The following is a 12,196-nucleotide window of genomic DNA, read 5'->3' as shown; positions in this document are numbered from 1 at the left end:
TCTTTGGGATTATCATTAATAAGCCTCCAACGCTGAACGTAACGGATGTTGATTTGCTCTGGGCATGGAAGGATGACATAAGGAATCAGAACTTTGTTGACGACCAAAGTGTAGTGGCCATCATGACGGGGTGAAACCAAGTGAGAGTCACGGCAGTAAGTGAGATCGAGGGATTGAGCAGGCATCATAAGATGAGAGAGGGAGATGAGGTCATCACCGAGACCTAAGGCACAGGCCAAGGAGGTAATAATGCCGCCAAACAGGAAGGGGTTTGTAGCGGGGGCGTTGATGCAGCCTTGGATGTGTTAGAGCATAAAAGGTGCGACATTGAAACAGATATTATTTAGCGCACAGTATAAGAAAAATAATTCATTTTGGTTTACCTTGTGGTTGTTGGATCTTGCAAAAATTGTGTGCCCCAAAACACGTTGAAAATAACGTATAGCGGGGTTTTGAATATGAGAAGCATGTAGGGCCCTCCAACCGGTAGGGATTTCGCCAGTAAGATTAAACCAAAATTCGAAAGCGAGTTCCTCCCAAGATCGACCATTGAGTTCTTGAAAGATTGTGCGATGAGCATTTGGTGCATTATTAAAATGCAAATACGTAGCTACTGCTTCTTGGTCCAGAGTAAATTCACGGTTAAACATCCGAAATTGGATGCTACCGGTTAAAAGTGGTTGATCAGAAGGAGTGTCGTAATTGAAAGAGCTCAAGAAATCTAAGACGAGCGGCTCATAAGTTGGTACGGGTTCGGTACAGAGATGATGTAGGCTTGATTTTGTGAGCAAACGGGTGACACCATCTATGAGACCCAGAGTTTCTAGACATTCGATGTTCACAAATTCGTGGGAACAACCGAACGTTCATAGAATGCGAGGTATTTGGTTCTTTGAGCATCGTTGTCTTCCTCTCGAAAGATAATATGTGAAAGGTCGAGAGGTGGCCTCTCAGGACGCACACTTCGGATGATTGAACGTGGAGGCATGATGTGTTTGGAAAAAGATAGTGTGGAGAGTAGAAGAATAGAAAATGGTTTGGAGGTTGTGAAGAAAAAGAGTGGTGGTGGTTTGGTTTTATAGTGAGGTTTGAAAATGGTGGAGTAAATATAGAATTAAAGTGAAGTTATGGTGGTGGTTGAAGTTTGAATGGAATGGAGAAATGGGAAATGATGTAGAGTTAAAGAGGTGATGATGGAGGATGAATGAGGTTTATGGTGTTTAAATGGAAGAAATAATGGGGAGAATGAAGAATATTGAATGATGAATTTTGAAATTCAAAATTCAAAATTCAAAGAGGGAGAATGTTGTCTGCATGGTCAAACAGCCTGCTGCCTTGGGAGACGCGCATCTCAGGCAGTCAGTCTGCTGGGGGACAGGGTATGGACACGGGCGTCTCCTGTCCTTCACATGCAGAAGGGTGGTCCCACAGAGGTGGAGACGTGCGTCTCCTATCCTAGGGGAGTGGTTTCCACGCATGCACTGGTTTGGACAGTTTCTGACAGGCATAATACAGTTTGATAGATTGTTCAGAACAGTGTCACATTTTTATACTATAAACAGCAAAAAGAATGGTAATCAAGCTGAATATATTATATGCGTTCAGGAATATATAGCAGTTAATAGCAGTGCACTATAACACAATAGCAGTAATGAAATGAAATAATGCATTTGAAATTAATACTGGTACTGAGTGTTGATGGAAACAGAATGTAAAAATGCAGAAAATAAAGTTCTAAACTAGGAATTGGAAATTCCTAAAACTAGAAATAAAATCTCATAATCTAAGCGTTAACATCTAGCCACGTCTATTGTTGTGCACATTAGAATAAATGTGTTTGAAAACTTCGTCGAATTGAGCATTGACGGTGTCGATGAAATCGAAGAAGTACATTTGCAGAGTGTGTAGCTCGTTGCGCACATGTTGTACTTCGTGTTGCAGTGCATCGATGGCTTGCCCATGTGTGTTCTGATTAGGAGCAGGCTCGATCCTCGGAGGAGCATTTCTTGGGGCCACTGATTCAGCGGATGCAGCAGGTGGTTATTGCTCGACCTCGACGTCAGTCATGTCTTCAGATTGAATTTCTTGTGAACCAGTAGGAGTTTCAGGCTCATATTCAGGAATGGGTTCATCTTCAGGTAGAGGCTCATATTCAGGAATGGGTTCATCTTCAGGTAGAGGCTCATATTCAAGCACATGATCATCCTCAGGCATAGGTTCGTATTCAGGTTCAAGATAATCTACGGGTATATTTCCATTTTCATAGTATCCAAGAGGAGTGTCGGGGTCACAATATTGTTCTGCTACATACATGTCATCGTCTAAATGTTCATAAGCTTGTGGTGTCTCTGGAGACGATTCTCTTTCAGGGATTTGATCATAGTAAACCTAGTTTGCAGGGTTGTGCACACTCGTCCTTGGACTCGGTAAGGTGAACTGATCCAGTACTTTATTATCAATGAGTAAATCAAACTGATCAGGTCCAAGGTTACCAATGATACCTCGATTAAAGCAGAAGCGAATGTTCATAGAGTTGTAGGAACCAAAAGGTGTCAATCTAAGTAGTGGTGTTCTCAGACCTATGGCATTTGCAATCATGGTGACAAATCCGCCGATCAGAATAGGTGAAACTTCGTCTTGTGTGATGCGCTCGAAGTTTATTAGCATAAATGCGATGGCGTTGACCGGACGATTCTGAGAGGTGCAGAACATGATGAATAACTCTTCTCTAGAAACTTCAATGACATTATCGGGTTTACCGAAGATGTAGTGAGCGATGATCTTATGCAGGTATCTGAAAGCAGGGTTATGAATGTTCTCGGATTGAAACTCGTTCTCTTCAGGGTTATCGTTACCAGTGATCTTACCCCAAAATCTTTCCAACTCCCAGTATGCAAGACTTTCTTCAGGGACTGTGGTGTATGCATCTGATCCATGAGGTAGTTCTAACATTTCAGCAAAATCTCGGATGCAAAACTAATATTCTAATCCAAAGAGTCGAAAGAGGATAACTCCTTTCCTCGGTCCTTGTCCACAGTTAGGAAGATAAGTCAAAGAGCTCAAGAATTCCAGAGTGAGCTTTCGGTAAGTACTAAACTTGCGGAATAGGTGAGAACCGGTCCAACCGATTTGGTTCAGCAGGTGCATGACGCTTTCTTCGATACCTAACCTTTCCATAGTCGCGTGGTGAGGATAGCGAGTCAAATCCATTTGCCTCTCAGCCAGCTTAGCATATCTCGCTTCTTGCCCTCTACCACGGAACACAACTTCCATATTGTCAACTTCTTGCATCTTGATGAGTTAGTAGTTAAGAAAGCCTATAAGTTGGAAATATTAAGATTAAGTTAGAGCTAGGCTAGTGTTGTTTAAAAGGGAAAAATAAAGAGAAAAATAAAATAACAAGTGTAACAAGTTATAATAATAATTATAATTATAAAAAGGAAAGATTTTCACGATTTAAAGATAGCGGTTATAATTATAGTAATTATTATAAAATGTAGGAAAAACATAAAAATATAGAGAAATTAAAATAATTCAAAAATAGAATAGAATATTTAAATAAAAATAAAATTAAAAATATAAATAACTGTGGGTTGTCTCCCACCAAGCGCTTTGTTTTATGTCGTAAGCTCGACGATTTTAAAATAGAAAATCATTTTTCTGAATGAGCGGGCAGCTCGTTAAGTTTAAAAATTTGAATGTTTTCATCGTGTTCGAGATGATGGTAATACTTAAGACGTTGCCCATTTACGACAAAAGGTTTGACGGTTTCTCCTTTGATTTCTATCACTCCGCTCGGAAATATGTTAGTGATTTCGAAAGGACCAGACCATCTAGATCGTAACTTTCCAGGAAATAATTTTAGTCTAGAATTAAATAGAAGTACTTTATCGCCTATGCTAAAATTTTTCCTAGATATACGCTTGTCATGCCATTTTTTCGTTCTCTCTTTATAGATTTTGGCGTTTTCGTAAGCGTCTTGTCTAAGTTCGTCTAATTCGTTTATGTCAAGAAGTCGTTTCTCACCAGCAGTAGTGTAGTTTAAATTTAAATTCTTAATGGCCCAATAGGCTTTATGTTCTAACTCTACCGGAAGGTGGCATGATTTTCCATAAACGAGTTTGAATGGGGTAGTTCCAATTGGAGTTTTGAAAGCTGTTCTATAAGCCCATAAAACTTCATTTAACTTGGATGACCAATCCTTTCTAGATATAGCAACAGTTTTCTCCAATATTTGCTTTATTTCGCGGTTAGATACTTCTACTTGTCCGCTTGTTTGTGGATGGTATGGTGTAGCTATTCGATGATTTACTCCATATTTTCGAAGGAGTTTTTCAAGGATTCTTGAAATGAAATGCGACCCACCATCGCTAATTACCAGTTTTGGCACACCGAACCTAGGAAAGATGACGTTTTTGAAGAGTTTGATAACTATTTGTGTATCGTTTGTAGGAGAAGCGATAGCTTCTATCCATTTCGAAACATAATCGACAGCTACGAGTATATATTGATTTCCGAATGATGACGGAAACGGACCCATAAAGTCTATTCCCCAGACGTCAAATATTTCTACTTCTAGAATGCCCTTTTGAGGCATTTCGTCAAGTCTCGAGATATTTCCGGTTCGTTGGCATCTATCACAGTTTAATACAGCAAAATAAACGTCTTTCCATAGGTTGGGCCAGAAGAGTCCAGATTGAAGGATTTTGGCGCAAGTTCTAGATGTGCTATGGTGTCCTCCACATGGTGCAGAATGACAATGTGTTATTATGCTTCCTATTTCTTCCTCGGGTACACAACGTCTAAAGATTCCATCGGGGCCTCTTTTGAAAAGGAGGGGGTCGTCCCAATAGTAATGTTTTAGGTCATGGAAGAATTTCTTCTTCTGTTGGTAACTTAGATCAGGAGGAAGTACACCAGCAGCTAGGTAATTTACGAAGTCTGCATACCAAGGTGTGTCAGAGCGGGCTAAAGCTACTTCTGCGAAGTTATTGGTTTTAGTGATTGGATGGTATGGTTCTAATTTGTTAGCTTCTAACTGAGCGATGAGTCTTTCGTAAGGGAAAGCATCGTCAATTGGTACTTGTTCGGGTTTCAGATTTTCCAGTCGAGAGAGGTGATCTGCTACGACATTTTCGGTTCCCTTTTTATCTTTAATTTCCAAGTCGAACTCTTGTAACAAAAGGATCCATCTTAACAGTCTTGGTTTGGCGTCCCTCTTGGTTAAGAGGTACCTAATAGCGGCGTGGTCAGTGTATATGATTATTTTGGCTCCTCCCAAGTAGGAACGGAACTTATCTAACGCGAATACGACAGCTAATAGTTCTTTTTCTGTCGTGGCGTAATTCATTTGAGCTTCGTCTAGGGTTCTACTCGCATAGTATATGACATGTAGTTTCTTATCTTTTCTTTGCCCTAGAACGGCTCCTACAGCATAATCGCTTGCGTCGCACATTATTTTGAAAGGCTTATTCCAGTCGGGAGGTTGCATAATCGGCGCAGAGATTAATGCTTGTTTAAGCGTACGGAATGCTTCAGTGCATTTATCGTTAAAAATGAATTCGGCGTCTTTCATTAGTAACTCGGTTAAGGGTTTGGTTATTTTAGAGAAATCCTTAATGAAACGTCGATAAAAACCAGCGTGTCCTAGAAAACTCCTTATTTCTCTAACTGTTTTGGGAGGTTGAAGGTTTTCGATAATTTCGATTTTAGCTTTATCCACTTCGATCCCTCTATCGGATACAATGTGTCCAAGTACGATTCCTTGTCGAACCATGAAATGGCATTTTTCCCAATTAAGGATTAGGTTAACGCTTACGCATCGTTTAAGTACCAATTCAAGGTTTTCTAAACATGTTTCAAAACTTCCTCCACAGACAGAGAAGTCTTCCATAAAGATCTCCATTATTCCATCCAGGAAGTCGGCAAATATCGCCATCATGCATCTCTGGAAGGTTGCGGGTGCATTGCAAAGTCCGAAAGACATTCGTCTATAAGCGAACGTACCATAAGGACAGGTAAACGTGGTCTTTTCTTGGTCGTCAGGGTGGATAGGAATTTGGAAAAATCCGGAGTATCCATCCAGATAACAGAAATGTGAGTGTTTAGCTAGGCGTTCGAGCATTTGATCTATGAATGGTAAAGGGAAATGGTCTTTTCGGGTGGCTTTGTTTAGCTTCCTATAATCAATGCACATTCTCCATCCAGTTTGGGTACGTTGTGCTACAGATTCACATTTTGCGTTAGTGATTACAGTAACTCCTCCTTTCTTTGGTACGACATGAACATGACTAACCCATTTACTATCGGATATTGGATATATGATTCCGGCTTCTAGCAGTTTTTGGATTTCCTTTTTAACCACATCGCTCATAATGGGATTTATTCGTCTTTGATGTTCCCTAGAGGTTTTACAATCTTCTTCAAGCATAATGCGATGCATACAGAGGGAAGGACTTATTCCTTTCAGATCTGATATGTTATATCCTAAAGCGGTTGGGTATTTTTTTAGGATGGTGAGTAATTTTTCAGTCTCGGTTTGTCCTAAATTGGCGTTAACTATAACTGGTCGGTTAATTTCTTCGTCTAGGAATTCGTACCTAAGGTCGGTAGGTAGTGTTTTAAGTTCTATAGCAGGTTTCTTAGGCCCAGGTATAGGATCAGGAGTTAATGCCAAACATTCACTCAGGTGGTTATCTTGATATTCCCCACGCCAGTTGTCATCTTCAAAAATTGGCGGTATAGGAATTCTTAGGATATCGGTTTCCTTATGTGGTTTGGATTTTATTTCATTTACACACTCGTCGATTATGTCGGCAACGCAGCATGTGTCAATTATAGAAGGTGCTTTTAGGAATTTGGAAAGAATAAATTCGATTCTCTTCTCCTACTTCGAAGGTAAGCTTTCCTCGCTTAACGTCTATAATTGCACCAGCGGTTGCTAAGAATGGTCTTCCTAATATGATCGGGATGTTAGAATCTTCTTGGATATCCATTATGATGAAGTCAGTTGGGATGTAGAATTGGCCTACACGCACAGGGATATTTTCTAACATTCCTACAGGGTATTTAACTGAACGGTCAGCTAGTTGAAGAGACATTCTCGTTGCCTTAAGCTCACCCAGATTTAGCTTCTTACAGGTCGAAAGAGGCATCAAACTAACACTGGCTCCTAAGTCGCACAAGGCTTTTTCTATAATAGTCTTTCCTATTACGCAGGGTATAGAAAAGCTACCAGGATCTTTTAGTTTGGGAGGCATGTTATTTTGGATGATAGCGCTACATTCAGCGGTAAGTGTTACAGTTTCGTTATCCTCGAGTTTCCTTTTGTTCGATAGAATTTCTTTCAAGAATTTAGCGTACGAAGGCATTTCAGTTATGGCTTCTGTGAACGGTATGGTTATGTTTAATTGTTTCAGAAGTTCTACAAATTTTTTAAATTGCGCTTCGGTTTCGGTTTTAAATTTTTTCTTTTTCAGGTTCCACTTCGTTGTTGTTCTCATTGGTCTTAGCAGTTTGATCATCAGTTGATGTCTTTTTGGTTTCCTTTGGCTCTTGTTGTGACATGGGTGCGTTTTGAGTTCTAGGATCGATAGGTCCATTGTAGTTCGTTCCACTTCGTAGTGTTATCGCATTCGCATGTCCTTTAGGATTAGGTTGTGGTTGAGCAGGAAACGTGCCAGCAGGGGCAGCAGTAGGTGCTTGTTGTTGAGCTACTTGTGAAATTTGAGTTTCTAACATTTTGTTATGCGTAGCTAAGGCATCTACCTTGTTCGATAATTGTTTTAGTTGCTCACTATTGTGGATGTTTTGATTTAGGAAGTCCTTATTGGTTTGTTGTTGGGAAGCTATAAAGTTTTCCATCATGATTTCTAAGTTCGACTTCCTATGGGCGTTTTGAGCAGCTACAGGCGCTTTTTGATAGCCAGGTGGGACAGCAGGTGCTTGTCCAGGCGCGTACAACGCGTTGTTGTTCTTATACGAAAAGTTTGGATGGGATACCAGTCAAGAGTTGACATTCGGCAGCTGCGTTAGAATAAGGGTTTCCTTGAGCATAATTTACTTGATCAGATGGGATACCAGTCAAGAGTTGACATTCGGCAACTGCGTGTCCAGTTAATCCACAAATCTCGCAGTTAGGTGCTACGGCAGCAGCGGTGGCTGAAGGAGTGATGGTTAAGTTTTCGATCTTTTGAGTTAAAGCGTCTACTTTAGCGTTAACGCGGTCTATACCACTTACTTCGTACATTCCTCCTTTGGTTTGGGTTTTCTCTAGAGCGGCTCGTTCTTCACCCCATTGGTAATGGTTTTGTGCCATGTTCTCTATGAGGTTATATGCTTCATCATGGGGTTTGTCCATTAATGCTCTGCCACCAGCGGCATCTATAGTCATTTTAGTGTTATAAAGGAGATCACCATAGAAAGTATGGATGATCAGCCATGGTTCGAGTCCATGATGAGGGCATAGTCTAAGCATGTCCTTGTATCGTTCCCAAGCTTCGAAGAGTGATTCGTTATCTTTCTGGGTAAATCCGTTGATTTGACCTCTTAGCATAGCGGTTTTGCTAGGCGGAAAGTATCTTGCTAAGAATACTCTCTTCAATTCGTCCCATGTAGTTATGGAATTAGAAGGTAGGGATTGAAGCCACGCTCTAGCTCTATCTCTCAAGGAGAAGGGAAAGAGACGTAGTCGAATAGCTTCGGAACTAACGTTGTTAGCTTTGACAGTGTCGGCATATTGCACGAACACAGATAAATGGAGGTTGGGGTCGTCTGCAGGGCTTCTAGAGAATTGGTTCTATTGAACAGCTTGTACCAACGAAGGTTTCAGTTCGAAATTGTTCGCCTCAATCGCAGGTGGTGCGATACTTGAGTGCAGTTCAGCGCGTGAAGGAGCGGCATAGTCTCTAAGAGGACGAATAGCAGCCATCTCTAACTTCGGGTAATTTGATTGATTTGATCAGTAAAGGTCAATTCTTGATTAATCGGAATTGGTGCTACTTCGGGAAGGTTGCGAGCTCGACGTTTGACGTTAATGAAACGTTCGATCTCGTTAATTCGTTGTATTAAATCTCCTCCTTGTGAACGAGTATTTGGCATATAATCATTCAAAAAGAAAGGAAAGAATTGCCCTAGTCTCTACGGTGTAACAGTGAGTTACGATATCGACTTAAATAGTCCCCGGCAACGGCGCCAAAAACTTGATCGCGACTTTACGTGTCTATTAATCTTATGACTGCAAGTGCACAGTCGTGTCATGTAGTTTTAAAAGATATCGAATCCACAGGGACTATGAATCGATCTACCGTTATCTAAGGTTACTATGTAAAGCTAAGGCTACTAATATTTTGATTGTTTCTAAAGGAAAGTGATTGTGAATATTAAGAAATATAATAATAGACGGATATTAGTATGTATTTAGTTTAACTTTAGGTGATCCGAAGGTCCATTGGCTAATGCATAATTCGATTAAAAATCTTTATTAATTCAATTGATTAAAAGTCCTCCTCTCAAACTTTCGCTCTGTTGATTTAGACTACTATCCTAACTCGTAACGTACGCTTTCGCCATCCCATTAGATTTTAGAAAAGCTTTTTGGAAACAACGTAATTAATAAAATGCTCGTTTTATGAAGTTGTTATCTATTTAAATCCCCTAATCTCAAACTTTCGCTCTGTTGACTCGGAACATGCTAATATCCCTAACGTACACTTTCGCCATCCCGCTCGGGTGTAAAAACATTTTTTGAAAATAAATAAGTTCTAATTAGTTTTAATACGCTTTCGCCATCCTTAAAACTAATGTCCTATGTCCACTATCCAGTTAAAGATCTCAAACTTTCGCTCTATTGATTTTAACCTTTGACCGTCTTAACCCCTCAAACTTTCGCTCTATTGGTTTTAAGACTTACTAATTAAATTAGACATACAAACCAAAAACAAGTGATATTTAGTAAAATATAATTAAGCCAATTTATTTCGGATCCCACGGTTAACTTACTTTACATACCGATATCTTAGTTAATTAGCCAGACATATTGATACGGTTAAACATGCATAAATTAATTTGGTTTATAATAAAAGGCATGTTAAATGACATATAATATATCATGCAATAACAATAATAAATAAAACAGTAAATGATAAACCTGAAATAAAATAAATCTGAATTGAAATCTTGAAGTACCGAACTTCCACCACAGGTTGGCTGGATCGTTCTTCGGAATTAAACGGACAGAAATTTAAAACAAGGAATAAAAAGATAAATCTAACGTAAGGCTAAAATTATAAAAGGTTCACAACAATTTTCGGTGTAGAAACTGCTGTGAGAAAATAAAACGGTTTAATTGAAAGCAGGAAAGAAAATAGCGGTCGCGGAATAATTTCGGCAGCACTTCGTTAGCAGAAAATCGGACTCTTGAAGTGAAGTATCTGCCTCTATTTATAGGCGAGCCTTTGCAGTTGGAATGCGTGAAAGCAGGAATTTCTCTGACTGGGGCTTGGAGACATGCGTCTCCACTTTTTAGGGAGACCTCTTTGAACGACTTGAGACGTGCGTCTCAAGTGGAGAAAATCCAGGAGCAGTTGGAGACGGGCGTCTCCTATTGGTGACGTGGCAGAAGAACATTGGAGACGTGCGTCTCCACTTGCTGGGATGATTTGGGCCACGCACTATTGATCCTTCATGGGTTGGGTCATTGCTTTGCACATTTGGGTCTCCTTTTGCACCCCTTTTTCACTTCAGCACCCTTTTCTTCATCTTTTTGGCACAAATAGTAGTCATTTTAGCTCCATTTCCTCTCCTTTTCACAAATTGTCTCAATAAGAGTGTAAAACCTTAAACAAAGCAAATACTCGCATAATATCATAATAAAACAATTTAATAAACGGAAAATGCTATAAATATTTATGGATTTCAAGCTAAATATACGATATAAAATCGTGTTATCAAATCATGTGCTAGCAGATTCTCAAAATCCACCATAGTTTCACAGAGAACTTCCAGTTCGTCGTAAGGAATCAAACATGTCTTCAATGGAGCAGTTACAGATTTCTTTTGTTGTTCTTGTCTTGAAGATGAAACATTGCGTTGAACATTTGATGAAGAAGCCATTGAATCACAACTGAGATTACTGGGTTTCGTAACTTTAGGGTTTTTGAAAAAAGAGAAAAAGAGGCAAAAATGCATAAACAATGAACAGTGAAGATGAATGGAAAGAGATGTAATGATAGAGAGATGCGTTTATATAGGCACGAATTTGAAATAATATGCAATGAAATTATGAATGAAAGAGATTACAGAATTTGGATCAAATCACAATTAATGTTGAATGACGTTAGGAGAGATAACGTGAAATTTGAAAATGATTTGCATAGTTACCTAGGGCGGCATCTCATCAACTGCACGCATGCTTGTCCCTTCAGAATGAACACGTGTTCAGTATCTGGAATAGCTGGTGACAGCTGTTTTGCTTTAGAAGAGAGTCTGAATCAACTTAGACATATGAAACGTTAGCAATAAGAGAATCAGAATATCTAAATGATCAACATATTCAAAATATCTGATACTTTTTAGAATGAACTTAAACCTTTCTTCAGCAAGGGATTTTGTGAAGATATCAGCCCACTGATGTTTTGTATCAACAAAGTTTAAAGATAGAACACCCTTCTGAACATAGTCCCTAATGAAGTGATGTTTAATCTCAATATGTTTAGCTTTGGAATGAAGAATAGGATTCTTAGATAAACAAATAGCGGAAGTATTATCACAGAATATAGGAATGTTACTCTCATATATCTGATAATCTTCTAGCTGACTCTTCATCCAGAGCATCTCTGTACTACATCCAGCAGCAGCAACATATTATGCTTCTGTTGTAGAGAGGGAAATTGTAGCTTGCTTCTTGCTGTACCAAGAGATCAGATGACTTCCCAGAAACTGACAGCTTCCAGAAGTACTTTTCCTTTCAACTCTATCTACAGCGTAATCAGCATCACAAAATCCTACTAAGTTATATTCTTCAGATCTTCTGTAGACTAAACCAACATTAGTAGTACCTTTTAGATACCTCAGAATTCTCTTAACAGCAGTTAAGTGAGATTCTCTAGGATCTGATTGGAATCTAGTACATAGGCATACACTGAATAAAATATTAGGTCTAGAAGCAGTAAGATATAGAAGAGATCCAATCATACCT

At 39.3% G+C, this 12,196-nt stretch overlaps 1 non-coding gene across 1 annotated transcript; it reads left to right on the top strand.

Moving 5' to 3' along the window:
* The first annotated feature begins 8,447 nt into the window (after positions 1-8,447).
* On the top strand, positions 8,448-8,554 carry LOC131639049 (small nucleolar RNA R71). The gene has a single exon (XR_009294841.1). It is a non-coding gene; the product is annotated as a small nucleolar RNA R71 (small nucleolar RNA).
* The last annotated feature ends 3,642 nt before the right edge of the window (positions 8,555-12,196 follow it).

Source organism: Vicia villosa, unplaced genomic scaffold, assembly GCF_029867415.1.
Source record: "Vicia villosa cultivar HV-30 ecotype Madison, WI unplaced genomic scaffold, Vvil1.0 ctg.002512F_1_1, whole genome shotgun sequence".
NCBI classification, from domain to species: domain Eukaryota; kingdom Viridiplantae; phylum Streptophyta; class Magnoliopsida; order Fabales; family Fabaceae; genus Vicia; species Vicia villosa.
Note: the sequence above shows the minus strand (reverse complement) of the source record. Positions and strands in the feature narration are given on the sequence as shown.